The sequence below is a fragment of the Rhincodon typus genome, chromosome 7 (assembly GCF_021869965.1).
Source record: "Rhincodon typus isolate 14 chromosome 7, sRhiTyp1.1, whole genome shotgun sequence".
NCBI classification, from domain to species: domain Eukaryota; kingdom Metazoa; phylum Chordata; class Chondrichthyes; order Orectolobiformes; family Rhincodontidae; genus Rhincodon; species Rhincodon typus.
The window spans coordinates 34,210,233-34,233,367 of NC_063338.1; the positions used below are offsets into that span (position 1 = coordinate 34,210,233).

Sequence of the window (23,135 nt, forward strand, 5' to 3'; positions counted from 1 at the left end):
CGATTCAGTAAAAGATGTTCTTTGATTTGCCTGAAATTTGTTGCCCTTCATGTAAACAGTTCACCTCGACCAAGTGCCGCAGCCGGACACAGTCCAAGGTCCAGGACTAGGACTACATTCTGAGGGATGCAATAAAGCTTGGGATGGTTGCCCAATGTGCAGCTGGGAAAAACTACCATCTCACGTCCTTTTGCCAAAGTACAATGACGGTCCGTTTCAGTTGTCAGATCCTCTCGGTGTCTCAAAATGCCACCTGCCAAAGTAGGAAATACCTTTGTTTTATGCAACTGTAGAGACACTTTGAGAAGTGTCTAATTCCAATGGTTGTTTGTTTTATTTTTCTCTCTGCAAAGACTGTACAGGTAAGTTACTTATGGAATAGGATAAGAATAGTACTTGGGTGAAAGTACTAAATGTTGGGGGGGGGGGGAGGCTAACTAGCATAATATTAGGCAAGAAATGGGGAATGTAGAATGGGGACAGTTGTTTGAAGGTAAATACACATGTGGCATGTGGGAATTGTTTATCGGTCAGTTGATTAGAGTTCAGGGCCAGCACGTGACTCTGAAAATGAAGGATAAGGATGGCAAGATTCAGGAACCTTGGATGTCAAGAGATCTTATGTGTTTAGTCAAAAAGCAAAAAGGAGCCATATGTAAGGTTTAGAAAACTGATGACAGACAACGGGCCTCAAAGAATATAAAGAAAGCAGGAAAGAACTAAAGCAAGGAATTAGGAGGATTAAAAGGGGCCATGAAATGTTCTTGGCAAATAGGATGAAAAAAAAATCCCAAGGCGTTTTATACATAAGGAGCAAGAGGGTAGCTAGGGAAAGTGTAGGCCCACTCAAGGATAAAGGACAGAATTTATGCATAGAGCCAGAGAAAGTGGGTAAGGACCTTAACAAATACCTTGCATTGGTATTCACAAAGGAGAAGGTCATACTGAATATCGGGAGGGGTATGCTAATATTCTAGAGCAGGTACTAAAAAAAAGGAGGTGGTGTTGGGTGTTTTAAAAGCATTAAGGTAGGCAAGTCCCCAGGGCCTGATGTGATCTATCCCAGAATGCTGAGGGAGACAGGTGAGAAAATTGCTGGAGCCTTGTGTCAAATCTTTGTATCCTCTTTAGTCACAGGAAAAGTCCCAGATGACTGGAAATTATCCCTGTTACCTTCCTTAGACAAAGGAAAAATCTGGAAAATTACAGGCTGGTAAACCTTACGTCAGTGGTAGGGAAATTATTGGAGAAGATTCTTAGCACGGGATTTACTCACATTTGGATAAATATGGACTTATTAGTGTCAGACAGCATGGCTTTGTGTGAGGAAAGTCATGGCTCACAAACTTAATTGAGGTTTTTGAGGAAGTGACAAAGATGATTGATGAGGGCAAGGCTACATGGATTTTTGCAAGGCCTTTGACAAGGTCCCTCATGGCAGACTGATACAAAAGGTGAAGTCAAATGGGATCTGCAGTGAGCTGGTAAGATGGATACAGAACTAGCTTAGTCATAGAAGACAGACAGAAGCAATGGAATGTCATTTTTCTGATCTTAGCTCTGTCACCAGTGGTGTTCCACAGCTGGGACCCCTGTTGGTTGGAATATATACAAATAACTTGGAGTAGAATGTAGGTGGTCTAATTAGTAAGTTTGCAGAAAACACAAAGATTGGTGGAGCCGTGGATAGTGAGGAGGATTGCTAGAGGACACAGCAGGATATATAAAGGCTGGAGACTTGGGCAAAGAAATGGCAGATGGAATTTAGTCTGTACAAATGTGAGGTAATGCAATTTGGGTGATCTAATGCAGGGATGAAGTATACAGTAAATGGCAGAATCCTTAGTAGCATCAACATACAGAGGGATCGAGGTATACAGGTCCACAGTCCCCTGAAAGTGGCAACACAAGTGGGCAACCTGATGTGTCTATGCCACTGACAGGTTGGTAACTGGCACAGTACTGCTATCATGACACAACATTGTACTCCCCTGGCCCACCCCTGTTATCATGACCACAAGCCAAGTTTTGAGAAAAAGTCACATCTGTACCAATTAGAGATAGTGGGAACTGCCGATGCTGGAGAATATGAGATAACAAGGTGTAGAGCTAGATGAACACAGCAGGCCAAGCAGCATCAGAGGAGCAGGAAAGCTGACTTGTTATCTATACAAATTACATTTGTTTCATATTAACATATCTGTCAATTCCCTTTTGAAAGCTATGACTGAATCTGTTTTTATCACCAATTCAGGCAACACATTGCATTTTGGAACTTGTTTAAACAGAAGCCGTAATATCTTTTTGTGCCAATTACCTAACTCTGTGCCCCCAGTTACTGGCCATTTTTTCCAATGGAAACTGTTCTCTATATTTGTACCATCAAGATCCCATTTACATCAACCTAGACAGTGCAATGTCCTCTTAGTACTAGGACTGGTATATCAATCTTCCTTGTGCTCAATGGAACTGGATATGAAACCACAATCTTTGACTTCGATGCAAGAATGCTAGACCTGCCCCAATCTTGTGATCATGTTAGGGTAGCACACTGAGCTTGGAAAATTTCCTATCGGAGACGTTTTTTTTTAAAAACAGTAAAATAGAATCAAAAGTCTACACTCAAATTCTAATGTTATATAAAATTATAATAAAATTTAAGAATAAAACCACTTGACCCATGAAGGAAATAAGAAAAGAAACAAAATCTTAGTTAGGACATTTTTTTTTACAGTGGTTATCTTAGTCATAATAATTGATCACCAATCACATAACAATAGATAATTAATTACTGCCAGAAAGTCAAAGTTTTTGCTTCTGTTTTACAGAAAGTAAGTAGTAGGTTGGAATCCACAGGTTTTAATACATAATGAGCTGAATTAGGGAAGACTTACTGAACTTACAGCCTCTCCACCCCCTAACTATACAAATTATAGTCTTATAGCCTCTTGTACTGCACTGCACTTTGAGAACTTTAGGCTATTTTTAGACTGTATTAAATTATACAATCTCACAAAAAATATTACATTTCTGAAAATATTAGGACCTTTTTATTGGACATGCATTTCTTTTTCAATTTCAGTGTTCCCAGAAATAGAAATTCATTACAAAAATGTTATAAAATGCACAGTTATCAATAATGATTAGGAAGCACCTCTGATTTAAAAGCACCAATTCTCGGTTAACTAATATAAACCTTATGGGTAATTTAGCTGCATCGCATTCGACCAACAGAATACAATGACAACATAAAATAGTCCATCACTTAAATCGTTGCTTAATTGAGCAAATTGTTTGTATGTCACTTTGATATTTATCTTAATACTGTTTTCAATAAATCTCAAAAGCACTTAGTTCTTTCATTTCCATACACAACACAAAGGAGATCCAACTGCCATCTACTTACAGCAACATGAAGCCAAGTATCGAGCTAGTTTTGAATCTGTATCAAGCAGGTATGTAAATCTGTTAATCCCAAACCTAATCTCGTAACAATTGTTTACTGCTGGTGTCTTAAGTGAAACGATTGTGCACCTCACATTGACTTGGAGATATACTGAAATACAACTGAAGCAACTTACTGGTCTCGGAAAAAGCCTGGAATTTGAAGAGGAAGTTCTAGCTCAGCTTAATGACTTGCAGCTGTAAGGCAGATGTTGCTATGTACTGTGGGGCTTATAACCACATAGTGAATGTTCAAACTTTTTTTTTTACAAAAATATCCTCTCAAATTATAAGGAGTTTTTCAGTTTTAGCTGACATTCATATATATTTAATCATAAAAACTATCACAAAAAAAACATCTTTGAAAAAGAGCAAGATTGGTTGAATAAATTGAATTTTCTTCCATAAAATAATTCTTTTGTTTAAAACACAAAGTACTTTGAGCTAACTCCACAAGGATTAACATGTGCACAACAAGTCAGGAAGAATTTGAAAAGCAGTATTTTGAAAAAAAACATTCAATTGTGGAAGCCATCAAAAATTATTTGTATTTCGAAATGTCAAATGCAAATTTTACAGTGACTTAAAGCTACAGTACTTGTTGATAGCCTTAGTTTATCCCCCTAATTGATAGCAAGTCAATTACTGGACAACCAATGGAAAACATTTCCAGAAATGGAAACAAGCCACAGCTTTCCTGTTCCTCTGATGCTGCTTGGCCTGCTGTGTTCATCCAGCTCTATACCTTGTTACCTCAGATTCTCCAGCATCTGCAGTTCCTACTACCTCAATTTCCTGTTATAGTATTTTACAGAAGTTTTGATGGACATGGAGCTCACGTAGGCTAACGAACACAGAAATTATGAGTGACTAAGACTTGATGCACATTAGGCTTTGGGCAGTCGGATTTCAGAAGAATTTAAATTTATGGACAGTAGGAGCCTGGTAGTTGATCATTGAAGTGCTGGAACTCCTCCAGCCCTAAATGATAACATGGTTGGCCTTATCGGCAATCTCATAATTGGAGACTCAGCCATGTTCTCACTGTGCTAGCTTGCAGCTGAAATTCGGCACATCAAAGAAATCCTGCAGGATAGTGGTACACAATGCACTCTGCTTTGCACATATTCATCAATGGGCCACAAAGCACCACCTCTGGACCTGATGAATGTCCAGTCCAACTCAAATCATCCCAGAAAATTAACATATCTCAAAAATGTGAGTAACAGATGAAGCTAACCATTTCTTTTTGTTATTATGCCTGCAGCAGAACAAGTGATGTGTTCCACTAATAGAATGTTGCAGTCAAGCCAGAAGACACTCTGTCTTACAAGCTAATGAGTTATGTATTATATGCATTTTAGTGCTGGTGTGATATTAGGTACTATGATAGTATGTCCCACTCACTGTCAGATTGTGTCAGTGTGACCCTTCAGCTGCTCAAAACAGGCTACAGTACTGACTGTACTCAGACAGCTAATGCTTGCAAAACTCAGAATGTAATGACTCTGCAATTGGGTAGCACCTGCTAAACAATCCTACCTGTGCTAAGAATTATAGTAACAACAAATGAAAGATCATCAGTTGGGTTTAAAATGTGGCTCATTTACACCTGATAGAAACTACAAAAAAATTCATATGCAGGCATAGATTTTCAATAGTAAATTAAACATCCACAATAACCTAACATGCCACACCTCAAAACATCAACAATGTAAATCAACATAACGTAAATATTTAATGGATCTTTTTCGACATATCTTGTATTAATAAACAAGAAAAATGTACAAAGTTACATGACACAATAAATTTGTACATGAAACACCTCTTCAAAGTGGAATTATGTAGACTATATTAATACCCTGGAGGCACATAGAGAGCTGCAGGCTTCTATTTGTGTAATTTGTGCATGTTCCTCCAATGATATAATGACAGGTAGCGAGTTATAGCGTTGCCTGCTTCCAGGAAATTTATGCAGTTTGTGTGGTGCTGCAATGAAGCACCACATTGATAACTCCCATAACGTTTCCAATTTTTAAAAACGCATCTACTATCATGATAGCAGCCTCTGCTTTTAGATTTTGACCAGTAATTATGATTGTATTAATGAAATTGAACAATATTATTTGTGGCTCCCTTAACCAACATTTAATAAAGTACTAACAATGCTGTCTAAAGCTACACCGAAGCCGGTTGAATAGCACACATCCAAAATACAGTAAGATTTCACGTTGAAATAAAATTTAAGTGAAAGTTGTAAATATTATTTTTTATGAATGAGAATGACCGCAACTTCCAAAATAGAAGTAAATTATGAAAGGGCTGCAATACTTGACAGCTTTCTTCAAATAAGCATGGGCATAGTCTCAAATTGTTATTTATTTGCATTATTGTTTATTAAAATCAAACAGTTTTTTCCAAGATGCAACAATCACAAGAAAATATCTTACTGAGTAGTTCTAAAGGGACAGATGGAAAGTGTTAGATTTTCTAAAATGTTATATTTGCCCTCGATTCTCTTCTAGATCATCCACCTTACATGCAATAGGGGATACAAATTCTGATAATTACCACCAAAAATGTCTATCAGTTAAGGTGGATGCCAAGATTTTTTTGTGAAGATGTATTACTTGACTCACTTAAATGGGATTACATGAAAGCATTGTAAAGTTATTCACAAAAAACAAAAATTAAATGCAACTGTCCCATGTATGGCATATTAACATACAAGATCAACACTAAACTGCACGTTATTTAACCAAAAGCTGGATTGTTATTTGCATGCGAGAGTGACAAAGAAATACCAGCGATACATTGATAATGGAGAGTCAATTGGGAAAATATGGCAAGATTTGAAAAATGAGATTCACAACATCAAGAAAAATCAAAGTCCAATTTTTCACTCAAGGCTTTAATAGCATGCCAAGAATATTGCTTGTGAGTGGCATGAATTAACACATCTTATCTATTCTCACCTCATTTCCATCATATTGTTATCTCCAAAGCAGCACAGATAAAACAAGGTGGTAATGACTTCTGAAGTGAAAGTCAGAGAGGGTACCTACTGACTTCAGCTCGCTGCCTGGTTCTCTTGGTCTCCATCTTGGCCAGCAGACTGACAACATCTCCAGTCACACTCTATGGGCAGAGACTGCCCGCTCCCCCCGTGCACACAGGTTGGCACCAGACTCACACCAGCCTCGACACATTGTCATTGCATTTAGAATGTAGATATTGACTTCAATGTAATGTAACATCTCCAGGTTTGCAGATGATACCAAGTTGGATGGGAGGATGAACTGTGTCGAGGATGCAGAAATTCTTCAGCATGATCTTGACAGGTTGGGGGAGTGGGCAAATCAATGGCAGACGCAGTGTAATTTGGATAAATGTGAGGTTATTCACTTTGGAAGCAAAAACAAGAAGGCAGATTACTACCTGAATTGGGAGAGAGGAGTGTGCAGTGGGACCTGGGTGTCCTTGTGCACCAGTCGCTGAAGGTAAGCATGCAGGTGCAGTAGGTGGTAAAGAAGACAAATGGAATGTTGGCCTTCATTGCGAGAGGTTTTGAGAACAGGAGCAGGGATGTGTTGCCGCAGTTATATAGGGCCTTGGTGAGACCACACCTGGAATATTGCGTGCAATTTTGGTTTCCTTTTTTGAGAAAGGATGCTCTTGCTCTCGAGGGAGTGCAGCGAACGTTTACTAGGCTGATTCCGGGGATGGCGGGACTGACGTATGAGGAGAGATTGACCAGGTTGTTTCCCCTGGAGTTCAGATGAATGAGGAGGGGATATCACAGAGACTTATAAAATTCTAACAATACCGCAGGGAGGATGTTCCTAATGGTGGGTGTGTCCAGAACCAGGGGTCACAGTATGAGGATTCACAGTAGACCATTTAGGGCAGACATAAGGAGACATTTCTTCATCCAAAGAGTGGTGAGCCTGTGGAATTCATTATCACAGGAAGTAGTTGATGCCAAAACATTGAACATGTTCAAGAGGCGACTAGATATAGCACTTGGGGCGAATGGGATCAAAGGTTATGGGGAGAAAGCAGGATTAGGCTACGGAGTTGGATGATCAGCCATAATCGTGAAGAATGGCAGAGCAGGCTCAAGGGCCAAATGGCCTCCTCCTGCTCCTATCTTCTACATTTCTATGTAATACTGCACTTGGGAGTGTAGCGACACCTTTCATTGTAACGCTGCTGCCAAGGTGCTTTGTGTGCAGGGATAGGTACCTATCTCATGCATCAGGACAGGGTGCATCTCAGGGATCTCTGCTTACTTTCTTCGGGCTCACTCACTTTCCATCTACTTGGATGATCACAGCATCTCTGCCTTGCCTTGTTCTGCTTTGCCACCTCATTCAAAAACCTCAGTCTCGCAATACATCTGCACTGCCTTGCCTTTTAGCAAAGGCACAGAGCCAAGCAGTGATCAGTTCAAGGGTGGGTATGTTGCTCCAATGCAATATTCTTCATCAATGTCACACCTTTAGAATATGTCAGCAGCTGAAATAGCAAATACACTGTGTGTGCTTCAACCAAATGGCCATATCTCGTGGTGGCACTGTGGCTCAGTGGTTAGCACTGTTGCCTCACAGCTCCAAAGACCCGGGCTTGATTCCACCCGTGGGCAACTGACTGTGTGGAGTTTTCACATTCTCCCCATGTCTGCGTGGGTTTCATCCCGGGTGCTTCAGTTTCCTCCCACAGTCCAAAGATATGCAGGTTCGGTGGATTGGCCATGCTAAATTGCCCATGGTGTCCAGGGATGTGCAGACTCGGTGGATTAGCCAACCTAAGTGCAGCGTTACAGGGATAAGGAAGGAGCGTGGGTCTGTACACTCTATCGGCCAAATGGCCGGCTTCCACACTGCAGGGATTCTACGATCCCATGTAACGGGAATCATCCCTGGTCAACGGGAACCATCATCTGTCAGGGCTCTATTACAGTCCATCGAGGGCATTGTGCGACATCAGTCAAAAGGGCTTCAGCAGTGTCAGGGGTTATCTACCATTACAGTCTGGGGAATGGGTCATTGTCAATACTGCAGTCAGGGGATTAGTGACGCTTCAGTCACGGAGGTGCACAGAGATCCGTCAGTCATCTGGTTACTCAGTGGGGAGGACGTCCACCCAAGGTGGTGAGGACAGTGAGCCATGCTTAGTCATAGAGGTCTGTTCGCTGAAAGTCAAGGTAGGTTTTAGGTGCCACCATTGTGACAGCAAAGTTGGGGAAGCCAACTTGTGGGATTTGGCAGCAGCATGCTCAGATGCAGAGGGGAAAATATCTCTGACAGGGGGCAACTCAACATATGAGGGTGAGTGAGAACATGGGCTACCACGGGTGGGAGGTTATCAACAGTCACCACCACCTGAGAGACCGTGCATCACGAGGGTGGGTATGACTAAGCTATAGGCCAAGGGTCAGACAGTCATGTTGGGAGATGAAAAAACTTAACTGAAAGAGTTGGGTGGGAACGTATAGAAATTCAGAACTGATGAGGTCGACAGGGAGGGCAAGATTAAAAGCAGCATGAAGGCTTAGTGGGGGTCTCCTAGATTGACAGGCTCAGCCTTTGACTCACACTGTGAAGGGTTAGCCATGGTACCTTCCCTCCTTATCCTAATCCCAAATGGAAATGAGAAATGACTGTCACAACACCTGGTGTGGATGGAATAAAGTTTATTTTTAAGTGAGGACCTGGGATCTGCTTGGGCATATTTTCTAATCAACCTGCTCAGAGATGTTATTATTACACACCTTTGGAACAGGTGAGATTTGAACTGCTGGCTCAGAGGCAGGAGCACTACCACTGTGCCTTATGAGCCTCAGGTTCGACTTGTGAGCAAATGTTAGGCTCTTCAAATGGCAATTACATGAATCAAGCACTCACTCAGCACGTTTTAAAGACATCTGTAATCACAGAATTCTGCATGTGAAACACATGCAGCTAGTGACTATGGAATACAAACCGTGGCCAGGAGCAAACTTGATCACGCCATTGCTCATTACAAGCTGCTCACTGTCATGTTGGTGAAGCAGAAGTAAATCCAATGACCATAAAAGTGGCACCTGCAAGCCATGACTCAAAGACAATCCAAAGTCTCATAGGCCACAGAAAACAGCATGGAGATGATTTGTTTTCACTGAAGTGCAAGCATATGCTCTTAGGTGCAATGCTGCCTTTCATGGGCAATACGTTGGGGTTGTGTGGTGACAAGGTCAGTAAAATGCTGCACTCTGAGTCTCCGATTGTATGTGTAATTTTTTTTCTTTATTCATTCATGGGTTGAAGGCATCACCGGCTAGGCAGCATTTATTGTCCATTCCTAATTGCCCAGAAGGCATTGCTGTGGGTCTGGAGTCGCATATAGGCCAGACCAGGTAAGGAAGACAGTTTCCTTCCCTAAATGCCGATTGTCAACCTGATGGGTTTTTCCCAACAATCAACAATGGATTTACGGTAGTCTTAATTCCAGATATTTATTGAATTCAAATTCCACCATCTGCCATGGCAGTATTTGAACCCGGGTCCCCAGAACATTATCTGGGTCGCTGGATTAACAGTCCGACAATAATATTGCTAGGCCATCGCCTCCCCATATGACATGGATTGTGCTGCACACATCATCCAGGATAAGATCCACTAAGTCAAAATCCGTGTACAGGCTTTCCAAGGCTTTCCTTCCCCGAGTCCTCCATCTCCCTGTGTAATAATGACTATGGGAAACCATCATTTTTGAGCGATGTGAATACTGACTGCTCGCATTACAAAGGACCCTGTTCTGTTTCTGAAATTTTGCAGATAGGTTCATTGGAATTGTGACAAATAGATCCAGCCACAGCAGGAATACCAGCAATGTCCATTGGATGACAAATAGCCTCATCATGAAGAAGTTGTATCTGAAGGTTCACTGAGGATATGGAGCTGGTGGTGCTACTGAAGGCCTAGCATCCATAGCCCTTAATGCCATTTCTTGCAGGTGAGCAAGGTGCCCGAGCTGCTGCAAACTGAGAATGTTCTGGGACATCACCACAGACTGTTCCATCTGCTAGAGCAGAACAGATGACCTGAAAGGGGGAGTGGCCATCCTATCATGGAGGCCGTGAACTGCACTAAATCTTTATGCCACTGGCTGCTTGCAAGGATCCACTGGAGAGCTGTATGCAATATTTCAATCCTTAACCCACAAATGTATGAAGGGAGTTGCCAAAGCCATTTGTGTCAGATCACACTCTTCATCTCATTTCCTCACGATGAGGTCAGTGCTGCAGCCCAGGCAGTAGGTTTTGCCAACGTAGCTGGCTTCCCCCAGATGCAAAGCGCTATGGACTGGACACACGTATTGAGTGTGCCATTTCATAACATAGGTGAATTCATCAACAGAGAAGCATTCCATTGCATCAATGTACAAGTTATCTGTGATTATCAGTCTGTGCAAAGTTCTTTAGCAGTTGCTATGATGCCCACATTTGAGACCTTACATGTTCCTGCTTTGTTTCGATATCTTACAAGTTTAGTGACTGGGGCACAAGGGCTACATTCTGCAGCCATGGCTGATGACTCCATTACATAATCCCATGACAGAGGCCAAGCGTCGATACAATGCAGCCCATTTTTATTCCAGGATCATGGTGGAGCAGACAGTAGACCACCAGAAGATAAGGCTCCGATGCCTAGATCAGCCTGGAAGGCTTTGCACTACAGTCCAAACAGATTGTGGCGTATTATCCTAGTGCACTGCACTCTGCCCAACTGCACAAAGAGGATGTGATGGATGCTTGTGAGCTGGGACAGCAAAGGCAGCCTTCCAGGGACGAAGTTAAGGACATTGAACAGGAGGTTCATTCCCTTCTGCATGAAGAGCACAGGAGCATCAGGAGCAAAAAGCCAGACAAGAATAATTGACACTCAGTTCCAATAGATGTGAGTTGGATGAAATGATCATCCGCTGTTTATAAATTTGTTGAGCTTGAAAGGAAAACAGTCCCTGTTTATTCCTGGAGCTAAGTTCAGCTTTGTGTTTATTGTATTCTCTGCGCCTTTCCTGGCTGTTTAATAACGGTTAACATGTTAAATTCTTTGAAGAGTTTATAACATTTGATACCCCCACATTGAACAATAAGATGTCATGCAATGCTGGGCATTAGGGAAGCAGGAGCACTCCACTGGGCAGGATTTTCACATGGTATGGCAGTCAGGACAGGTAACCTGCTTGTAGCTCTATTTTCAATGACAGTTCATTTGACAGGTAATGATGTAAAGGAGCATTACATTTATAAATGAGAGTTCTTATTTGCAACAAATCATCACCTGTACCACCTATGTACCCTCAGAAGCTGCTTTTTTTCATTTCCCTCTTACAATGTGTACTGTGAAGGGTTACTTGTAGCTTGCAGTGATTGAACTGGCAAAGAGCAGGGCTTTAAATATGACACTGGCAGCATGAATCCTAGAAGGTCCCAACAGTGGCAAGTAACTCTGCCAATGGTTGGCATATGATAGCACGAGTGGTGCCATTGAGGTCTGGTACATACATAATAATGAGTGCAATGGAGAATTACATGGGTCAACTTACTAGGGCTCATGGAGGGAAACTCTCCATAAAACTCTTCAAAATTGACATTTAACTGATTTTTGGTAAAATTCAACCCTGTGATTTTCAGTGTTCAATGTTCAACCGACTTCTTGAATGCAAGAGAGGTCTGGTTTGAATATTGAAGGGTTGGTTCACAATTTCATGTGGTTAGGTCAAAAGGTTTCATCTTCCTTATAGACTTCACAGATACTTACTGTGTGTATATTTAACATAATTAGTTATAATGATGCAATTCAAGTAGGTTTGGATTCTTAAACCAAAAGAGTTAGAAAACAGCTGGGAATGTACTGTTTTTGTAAAATTGCATTTTAGAATGTACACACCCATTGCAAAACTGTTAAGAATATTACAAAAACAGCTGTCGTCAGTTGAGTGGAGTGTCAGAGTAAAATACTGAGAGAGACAATACAAAATTTGATTAAAAGTTGGAAGACATTGCCAGTCATGATATAACCTTATACCAGACATAACTTCACCCAACAAGAAACATGGGTGTGATCTATGGAAACGTGAAAGAGTGAGAGTTGATACATTTTGATACAACATAGAGATATGGTAGAAAACAAAGAGTACCACTCTAAAGTATGCAGGCAAGGCCTGATTACATATGCATAAATCATTAAAAGGTAGCACGGACAAGAGGCGAGACCACTTAATAAAGCTTACAGCACTCCAGGCATTATTAATAGGGACATAGATTACAAGACCAAGGGGGTAATGCTGAACTTGTATAACTCAATTGTGTACAGTTCTGATGCCGCACTATGGGAAGTGATTATGTTGGAAAGAATGCAGAAGAGGTTTACAAGAATGATTCCAAGGATAAGATTCCAGACTATGAAGATAGATATTGGGATTGTTTTCCTTGGAGAGGAGTAGGCCAAGAGGAGATTTGAAAGAAGCTTTCAAAATCATGGAACCGAGAATATGTTAATATAATTTATAAAAGAAACAATGGTGAGATGAGAAGAAATTATTTTCACTCAAATAGTTAGGGGCTGGAATGCACTGCCTGGAAGTCTGGTGGAAGCAGGGTCAAAGAAACCCAGGGGCTTAAGGCGGCCATTCAGCCTCTTGAGCCTGTTCCACCATCCTGGATCATGACTGGTCATCTAACTCAAAAGTCATATTGGCACATAATACCACTATCCCTCAACGGCATTAGTAACTAGAAATCGATTAGTCTCGGTCTCAACTTACTTAATAGCTGTGCTTCCACAGCAATCTAGGGTACATAATTCTAAAGATTCACTGTCCTTGAGTAAGAAGTTCCTCCTCATCTCAGTCCAAAATGACTTGCCTTTTATTCTGAGGCTGTATCCCTGGTTCTTGACCTCACAAATCAGGGGGGGAAAAAAAACTTCCTCCATCTACTCTGTATCCCTTTAAGAATTTTCTAAGTCTGTATAAGATTATCTCTCCATTTTTCAGAACTCCAGAGAATGCAGGCCAACCTCCCCAATCTTTCCACACAGGAGAGTACCTTCATCCCAGGAATTGGTTTGGTGAACCTCTGCTGTGTCCTTTCAATGGCAAGTATATCCTTCTTCAGCCAAGGAAACTACAATTGTGTGCAATACTCTCGGTGCAGACTCACCAGTGTTCTCTGCAGTAAAGCAAGATTTCTTTACTCAAAACATTCGACAGTGCATTAGATGATTCCATGAGTAGAAACAATATGCAGCGTTTTGGGGAAAAGGTAGGAGAATGGCTGTGAATTGTAATCCTCATTCAGAGAACCAGTGTGGGAACGATGGGTCAAATGACTGCCTTCTACATGTGAACAATTCTGTGACTCTGAGAGGATGGGTGATAGTGAATGGAAAGCAAAGATGACTAGATTGTTGATCTGAGGAATGAAAAGAAAATCTGGAAATACTCAGCACATCAGTCGGTAGCTGTGCAAAGAAATAGGTTAACATTTCAATTGTTCTCAAGATTTGAAGGTGACCTTAATTTCCTCAGTTCAGCTCAAAGTCATCTTAGAGTTTCTTCCATTTATTGATTGGAAAAACAATTACATTCTCACTTCTTCAACCAGTACGTCCAGTGAGGCATCAAACAATCTTGGGGGCTGATTTGCAACTCATTATGCGTTGCAATAATATGATTTATTTCTTAATGGAGTTTTATATCACACTTATCCTACACTGTTACCAAGGAAATTAAGTCTCACTCTTCATGGAGACTCAAATGGTTCATTGCCTGTTAAGCCCATTCCTTTCAATCTGTCGACTGCTCAGTTGGATGATGTATGTTTGATTGTAGAATGTGATATAAAAATAATGGTGTCTCATGTTCTCCATAACCCTGTAACTCGTTTCTATTCAATGGGTGACTTAGTGCAGGGAAAATTCAAAACATAAACAATTAAATTTTAAATGTTGAGTATTTAACTCCTGGGCCTTGTTTCTTTTATAAATTACATTAACACGTTCTCAGTTTCGTGATTTTGAAATCTCAATGTGCCTAACACAATATTCCTCATCCCTGATGTAAATAGGCTAGAAGACACCGACTGAAAATTTCAACTGAGAAAGTGAGTGTTGTCAATTCCAGGCATTTTGGGTTGAGAAATATGGCAGTCAAAGTTAAACATTGAATAGAAACAAGTTACAGGGTTACGGAGAACATGATACACCAATACTTTTATATCGTATTCTACAATCAAACATACATCATCCAACTGAGCAGTCGACAGATTGAAAGGAATGGGCTTAACAGGCAATGAACCATTCGAGTCTCCATGAAGAGTGAGACTTAATTTCCTTGGTAGCAGTGTAGGATAAGTGTGATATAAAACTCCATTAAGAAATAAATCATATTTTAGGAAAAAGGATGATGATATTTTTGTTAAAAGAGAGGAAATACATTACCAAAATGATACTGAAATGGCTGGAAAAGTAAGCTCTTTCACAGGGGAGTTTGATGTACAGTACTATTTCCAAATTGATGCAATGTAACAATGTCTGCACATTGATTGAAAAGTCACAAAATAACACAATTCAATACTGAATTATGATTAAAACGTGACTTCCTTCTTCCATTTGGCATGAGATAATGATTCTGATACTATTTCAACTTGACATCATAAAGCTCAATTCCAATACAGTGTGAAACTGCAGAATTCTTTTAAGCATCACTGTGATGTTGCCGCCCATGCCCTCTGAAGTAAAACATTAATCAACAGGCAATAGAACACAGTGTGTACATATACACTTTAATTATTGAACATATTTAATATATGATCTAAACGGTACTGATAATTATACAAATCAATACATACTGAAAATATAGCTATTAATTTTGATTTGATTAAAAGTGTGTAACTTTTTAAGTCATTATATAGTGCAATTTATTTCCTTCAAACACTCACTTTTCTAGACTCTCTTTATTGCCCATCTCCCCATCATAGACATTTAGATTGGTGACTATAACAAGAGAAAAAACAGAATTTAATTAAATCTTACTTAGTTGTTCAGTTGATCAGTTTTTTGCATAGTTACTGGAACAATTTGTTTCATGTGGTCCCCATCTTTGAGCCCTGCCTTTATTTAAATATCAAACTTGCATATCATTATAGCTCATGCAATGAATTATATATTTCTCAAATAATTATATTTAGCAACATAATTTCATGCAACCATACGTTGCAGATGTTCACTGCATGGGATGTAATGCAGCAACCACACAGAAAAAAGTCCACATTATAAACATGGAGTAATCAGCAACTTAGATAAATTACAATTTATTCCTACAGTTATTTCTGAAGTGCAAATTGTGTTTAACTCAAAATACTGAGCTAAACTTTGCATAGGGTGTGGCGTAATTTTTACACAGTTCCCATTTGGATTAGGCTGACCATCTGACGGAACGAAACAACCAGATGAAGTAAACTGGATCAAGCCAAATTAAAGACTGCACTCACCAGTTCTTGTGGCTAAGAACACTTTGCTTCTCTTACTTTGACAAGAGAGGAATGACAATGAGGTGGCAGACATCCAACTAAACCTCAGCTTTCTGGTCAACACCCACACAATTAAATTTTAAAATTATTCACAGATTTGAAAGCCGTGAACCAAAATAAAAACCAAAAACAAAAGCAGGAAAAGAACAAGCATAATTTTTCAGATTCCGAAATAGATAATAAGTTGCTTTCCTCAGGTAACCAAGCTCACTGAATTTTAATAAAAGTCATCTGAATAGCACTGCAGAGGCACTTTGTGCCAAATATTGTTAAAGACTAAAAAAAAAATCATAACATATGTGGTTATACGTTTTCTGTACCATAAAAGGGCCAAAGAAACAGGTCCTGAACTATTCCCTTGGCCACAAACAAATTTTGACACTATCAATACAAAACAGTCTACTTGATTGGCAACACTGACACTTAACTCACTGAACCCTTGTCCTCATCAGCATTCTATGGCTGTAACACAAGTACACGACAGCAACTCATCAATGTGTCTTTAACACTTCTCTGCCCAATAATGTATATAGCATCAAGAAAGAATATGTACAGCAATAGCATAGAAGCACCACCTATCTAAGTCACAAAATCATCCTGAAACTATTATTCCTTCAAGAACTCAAAGTCAAAATACTGAAAATCCTATCTAACATCACACACACTTAAATGTTGACAGTCAAAAGCTGTTGTCAGTGATTCCTTCTCCTCCATAGTTTTCATGACAAGGCTCCAGCAAATGGAAAGTTGCAGAAATCACCCGAGTTAACATGAACTTGAGTTTCCCCATTCTTAATTTTGCTACAAAACCACTTGAAAAAATTGTGCCATTTTGAATTCAGTGTAATTGGACTTTTAATGACAGGCTAGGTACATGATTACTGCAGAGCATCTTCTCGTGCCTTAAAACAATATTTTTATATTCTTAGGACATGAAGTCTTCCCACCACAGCAAAAAGAAAACAGTTTTAAGGTAAGCATTTTTTTTCTAATTTTATGGTATTTCAGCTTCAAATTAATCTCATAAATCCTGATTTTTATTTTATAATTTGCAAATGACTAAAATGTGTCTGATTATCAGTTCTTTTATTTCCTAGATTTTGTTTTTGTCTATGTATGTTAGTTGCTTAACCCACTAGTGTGTAGATGGCTAGGATTCCCTTGTGCTGATACTGGAATCAAACTAACATCAAAATTGCACAGAGTTCACCAGACTTGTTGGTAACTTTCCTTGAGGTAAGGAATGAAAACCATTAATTCACTGCAGACCGAAAAATCCATAGATTTTTAATGTTTAAATGACTGTTAAATCTGAAACAGACAGGATAAAACAAAAAATAAATTGTGCTGTAGTCTGATTCCGTCAACATGCATAATTAAGAATAAGTTAAAAACAGGCTTCAACCATTAATGCCTACCATCCAAGTGATATCCAGTGCTGCCCTTTTACACAAGAGCTAGGCAATTTAGCCCCTCAAGCTTGCTCCACTATTCAATACGATCTCACCTCGGCTTCAACGCCACTTTCCTGCTGACTCTCCATAATTCTTCAAACCATTATTAGTTAAAAATCTATTTCCTTAATTTGCTTAATGGCCTGGCATCACCACACTCTGGCATAGTGAATTCCACAGATTCATGATCTTTGTGAGAAGTAATTTCTCATCTCTGTTTTAAATCTGTTACATCTTACTCTAAAACTATGACCTCTGATTATAGATTTCCCTACAAGAGAAAATATCCTCTGTGTGTCTACTTCGTCAATCCCCTTCGGCATTCTATACGTCTTTTGTTAAAGTTTAAGTTTGCAGTTCTTCAGTATTGAACTGTACATTGGACAAATTACCTTAACATCATTCATGTTTTGATTAAAGACAGAATCCTTTTCCTGTCTGTATTCTACACGTAAGGAACTAAATATACAGATGAAGCTGTAACTTGTACTTCTGATTCTGATTACTGTACTATGAAATTGAAAAACAAAGTGCATCATAAAATGCAATGTAATTCAGACTTCTTACTGCACTTTAACAAACTTGTAGGTATTCCATATAATACAAAGAAAATCAATTTTTGAAAACGTTATCTGTCCGCAACACAGGCGCACACTAAATTATTACAATTTAGGTAAGCAATGTGCAAGATCTCATTACAAATATTATTTGTTGGAGAAAAAGGTTTGCAGTCTTAGGTTTCCTATCTGAACACAAATGTTTCCAATTAATTTCACTTATTCAATATTGCACTCATTCTTTTGGTATCATGATTTTTTAAAATATAATAATGACCAACAAGCTCCACATGTATTAACGTGTAAGCTTTAATGGCCCAATTCTTATTCAGAAAACACAGTGATGAGATGGTCATTCATAACTATTTTGCAAAAGCAACTACAAATTTTGTTTCTTAAAAAACACATTTATTAAAAACATAGCAGATCCTTAAAAAAGCTATAAAGAAATGTAATTAGTGCTTTTTTAACTCCTAATTATTTTTAAAGGTACATTTCAGCTCCTGAAGAAAACTAGTTATGAGGGGTTACTGAGAGCATGGATGCAGAAATAAATATCCGGATAGATGTAATACAAGGGTTTTCACCAAAGGAATATTAATGGTATACTTCAAACAAGCATGTTCTTCATAAATATTATTTGTAAACCCTGCTTAGAGGCACATAATTACCTAAATTTTGTCAAAATATATTGCAATATATGTCTACACATAATTCTTATGATAAAATTGTTTTGTTTTAGTTGTGAAGTATTTTTCACAAAGTTGATTTTTTTTAAAAAAAATCAGCCCAGCTACTCTCCACATTTCTTCCATACAGTCCCCAACGTCAGCATTTAAATGTCTTAAAATTCGATAAACGAAGACATAAACAGAAAATTATGTTAAATTAAATATACTGCTAAATATTTGTTACTAGTTTTGTTGCTAATAAAGCTTTACTTGTAGTTAGAAGTTTCAACACCAGAGTCTCCTTTCATATTTTGGACTCCTGCTTGATAGGAGGACAGTTGGGAAAATTCAGAATTTAGCCCAACTATTGCAAGTCAATTCTGATTTTCTGCCCAAATCTGAACTAAAACTGCATTTGGGATCTTGTACTCGGTGCAAACTCTCTGGAAACTGGCCAGTTAAAGAGTATGAATTATGCATAACAATGAAAAGTTACATTACATAGTGAGTACACTCTCAGAATCAATATAAAATTTATACATAAGCATATGTTGCCTGATGTAAAATATTTCTTCAGAAATACTTAGTAAAACATAGAAAATGCAATTTAAAATATAACCATTTAATCTAGATTAATTTCTGAACTGAAGCTGTAGTGAGCTTCCACAGCTTAGTTTTTGAGAGCATTTTGTTTACTTTGGCACTGTGTAGCATAATACGTTCATTTCATATGTAACTTAATCACGTTTGGTCAAAGGTACTCTAAAATTTAAGCATGAGAAATAAACTTGGAATTTAAATTGTGAAACATTTAAAGCAACATTGCTCATAAATATACCTTTCTTTCTTTTACAAACTCAAAACCTTGCAAAATAAAAAATGTCCAATTACTTAGAATAAGTTCATCTGACACTACTCCTTCAAAAATAATCAATATCCAAAAGCACACAGGCATTGCCATTAGCCCGTATGGAAACATAATGGGTGCACTACTGCTTTTAAAATGTTAACAAAGTAGCATGGTAATTTAGTGAAATTTACATCAAATAGTTCAGTGAAATATTTGAAACTAAATAAATTATGTAATCAGAGATAGTAGGAACTGCCGATGCTGGAGAATATGAGATAACAAGGTGTAGAGCTGGATGAACACAGCAGGCCAAACAGCACCAGAGGAGCAGGAAGGCTGATGTTTCGGGTCTGGACCCGTCATCAGAAATGGGGCGGGGAAGGGTTTTCTGAAATAAATAGAGACAGAGGGGGAGGCGAATGGAAGATGGATAAAGGAGCAGATAGGTGGAGAGGAGACGGACAGGTCAAGGAGGCGGGGATTGAGCCAGTAAAGGTAAGTGTAGGTGGGGAGTTAGGGTGGGGGTTGGTCAGTCAAGGGAAGATGGACAGGTCAAGGGCCGGGGGGGGAAAGGAGGCTGGTAGGTAGGAGGTGGGGGTGGGGGTTGAGGTGGGAGGAGTGGATAGGTGGGAGAAAGGCGGGACAGGTTAGGGAGGGGGGGATGAGCTTGGCTGGTTTTGGGATGCGGTCGGGGGCAGGGAGATTTTGAAGCTTGTGAAGTCCACATTGATACCATACTAGAATACATCTCCTCTCACCCATCTTCCTGCAAAAATGCCATCCCCTAATCCCAATTCCTTCTCCTCCGCTGCATCTGCTCCCAGGATGAGGCATTCCACTCCCGGACATCCCAGATATCCTCATTTTTCAAGGACCGCAACTTCCCCTCCACAATGGTCAAAAACGCCCTCGACCGTGTCTCTCGCATTTCCTGCAACTCATCCCTCACACCCCCTCCCCGCAATAACAAGAAAAACAGAATCCCCCTCGTCCTCACGTACCACCCCACCAACCTCTGGATCCAACGCATCATCCTCCAGCACTTCTGCCATCTGCAATCTGACCCCACTACCAAAGACATTTTTCCCTCCCCACCCTTATCTGCCTTCCGGAGGGACCACTCTCTCTGTGACTCCCTTGTCCGCTCCACACTCCCCACTAGCCCCACCACCCCTGGAACTTTTCCCTGCAACCGCAGGAAGTGCTACACCTGCCCCTACACATCCTCCCTCACCCCCATCCCAGGCCCCAAGTAAACGTTCCACATCAACAGATGTTCACCTGCACATCTGCTAATGTGGTATACTGTATCTGCTGTTCCCGATGTGGCCTCCTCTAAATCCGGGAAACTAAGTGGAGGCTTGGAGACTGCTTTGTGGAATACCTACGCTTGGTTCGTGACAAACGACTGCACCTTCCAGTCGCGAAACACTTCAACTCCCCTCCCACTCCTTGAACGACATGTCCATTCTGGGTCTCCTCCTGTGTCACAACGATGCCACCTGAAGGTTGCAGGAACAACACCTCATATTTCGCTTGTAAACCCTGCAGCCCAATGGTATCAATGTGGACTTCACAAGCTTCAAAATCTCCCCACCCCCGACCGCATCCCAAAACCAGCCCAGCTCATCCCCGCCTCCCTAACCTGTCCGTCCTTTCTCCCAGCTATCCCCTCCTCCCACCTCAAGACCCACCCCCACCTCCTACCTACCAGCCTCATTTCCCCCCCGTCCCTTGACCTGTCCGTCTTCCCTTGACTGACCAACCCCCACCCTAACTCCCCACCTACACTTACCTTTACTGGCTCCATCCCCGCCTCCTTGACCTGTCCGTCTCCTCTCCACCTATCTGCTCCTTTATCCATCTTCCATCCACCTCCCCCTCTGTCTCTACTTATTTCAGAATCCCCTACCCCTCCCCCATTTCTGAAGAAGAGTCCAGACCCGAAACGTCAGCTTTCCTGCTCCTCTGATGCTGTTTGGCCTGCTGTGTTCATCCAGCTCTACACCTTGTTATCTTAAATTATGTAATCACTTTGATTAGTCAGAAGATACCAAACTTACAGTTTAATGTTAGCCAAACACCAATAAGCATCGGATACACCTTTGAAATAGAGGAGGAGGGAGTGGCATAGTGATAATGTCGCTGACAATGTAAGATAGAGCCTCAAGCTAATGTTCTTGGTACGTGGGTATGTGGGTTTGTATCCCTACATGGTAGCTGGTGAAAGCTGAATTCAGGAGCTCTTGTGGTGTAGGCGTAATGCCCTTAAAGTGACACCTGCACCAGAGGTGCGTCATAACATATCTATACCTTTGAAACAAATGACTCTAATGTTGCAACCTGAGAAAAAAAAAGAGTTTTAAACAATAAATAGTTAAAATTAGTTTTGCTGTAGTGGGGCATTTAACAGCATCTGTTATGCGTTAGAGCTTCTTTAGCGCATTTAGTCATTTAATAAAAATCTGTATGGCAAATTGCTAAATGGTTACTCCAGGTGCTTTTCTTTAAAAAGAACAAAAAATGTCTTTATATAAAAGGACTGGGAAATTAAACCAACAATGAACATCCACAATCCTGTAGCATTAGTGGGAAGGTGACAGCCTTGTGGTATTATTGCTGGACTGTTAACCCAGAGACCCAGATAATGTCCTGGGGACCGAGGTTCAAATCCTACCATGGCAGGTGATTCACTGATGTCCTTTAGGGAAGGAAAACTGCCATCTTTACCTAGTCTGGCCTATTGACCTACAGCAATGTGGTTGACTATTAACTGCCCTATGGGGAATTAAGAATAGGGAATAAATGCTGGTTTAGCCAGTGACACCATCATCCAGTGAATGAATTTTTTTTAAAAATGCTGCTTTCTATGAAAAGCATGTTTTGCATACACATATATATCAAATATTTTTGATTTCCTCCCAGGTTACCTTGAGAATGTGAGTGTGCATAGCATTTAGACAGTGGTTTGGTTCAAGAGATAATTATTTTCCCCTATTCTATCCCAAAGTTATATCTTTATTGAAGAACCTATTTTGTTACCTTTACTAGAAGCTGAGGCACAGTGATTATTCATTCTAGTATTTACTTGTCATTATTTGGGTATTTATATTGTTCATCCTTTAGTTGTCCTACGTTCATGGCAATTTTCCTTTTACTATTTATGCACCTGCAGAACTTTATTTCCTTTTAAAATCCATGAAATTTGATTTGATCTCTGCTTACCTGGGATTTGGCTAAACTTCTCCAATTTGTTTGCATTTCCTTTTACCCTTTCCTTCATTATTTAAATATTTTATACACATTTTTAAGTATAAAATCATGTTGTACATCTCCAAACTCACTGAATCCCATCTATTTTTCATCCACACACAGTGATTTACAACAGCTTGTCATAATTAGAATATAGAACAGTACAACACAGGAACAGGACCTTCAGTTCACCACATCTGTGCTGATCGTGACACCATTCTAGACTAACGCTATCTGCCTGCAACACGGTCCATTTCCCTCTATTCCCTGTCTGCTCATGAGTCTCTCAAAATTCCTCTGAAATATTGCTATCACATTTGTTTCTAC

The 23,135-nt window shown here is 39.9% G+C and overlaps 1 protein-coding gene across 4 annotated transcripts in view; it reads right to left on the bottom strand.

Moving 5' to 3' along the window:
* The window catches only part of gulp1a (GULP PTB domain containing engulfment adaptor 1a), a 336,837-nt gene that overhangs the window by 197,700 nt on the left and 116,002 nt on the right, over positions 1–23,135 (bottom strand). The window contains exon 3 of one of the 4 annotated variants that reach the window (XM_048599478.1): positions 15,434–15,488. The exons of 2 other annotated variants lie outside the window; for them this stretch is intronic. The gene's annotated coding sequence lies outside the window, so the exon portion shown is untranslated. Of the gene's footprint in view, positions 1–3,406; positions 3,459–15,433; positions 15,489–23,135 lie in introns of those variants that run through there. One more of the 4 variants, XM_048599481.1, reaches the window with a different exon arrangement.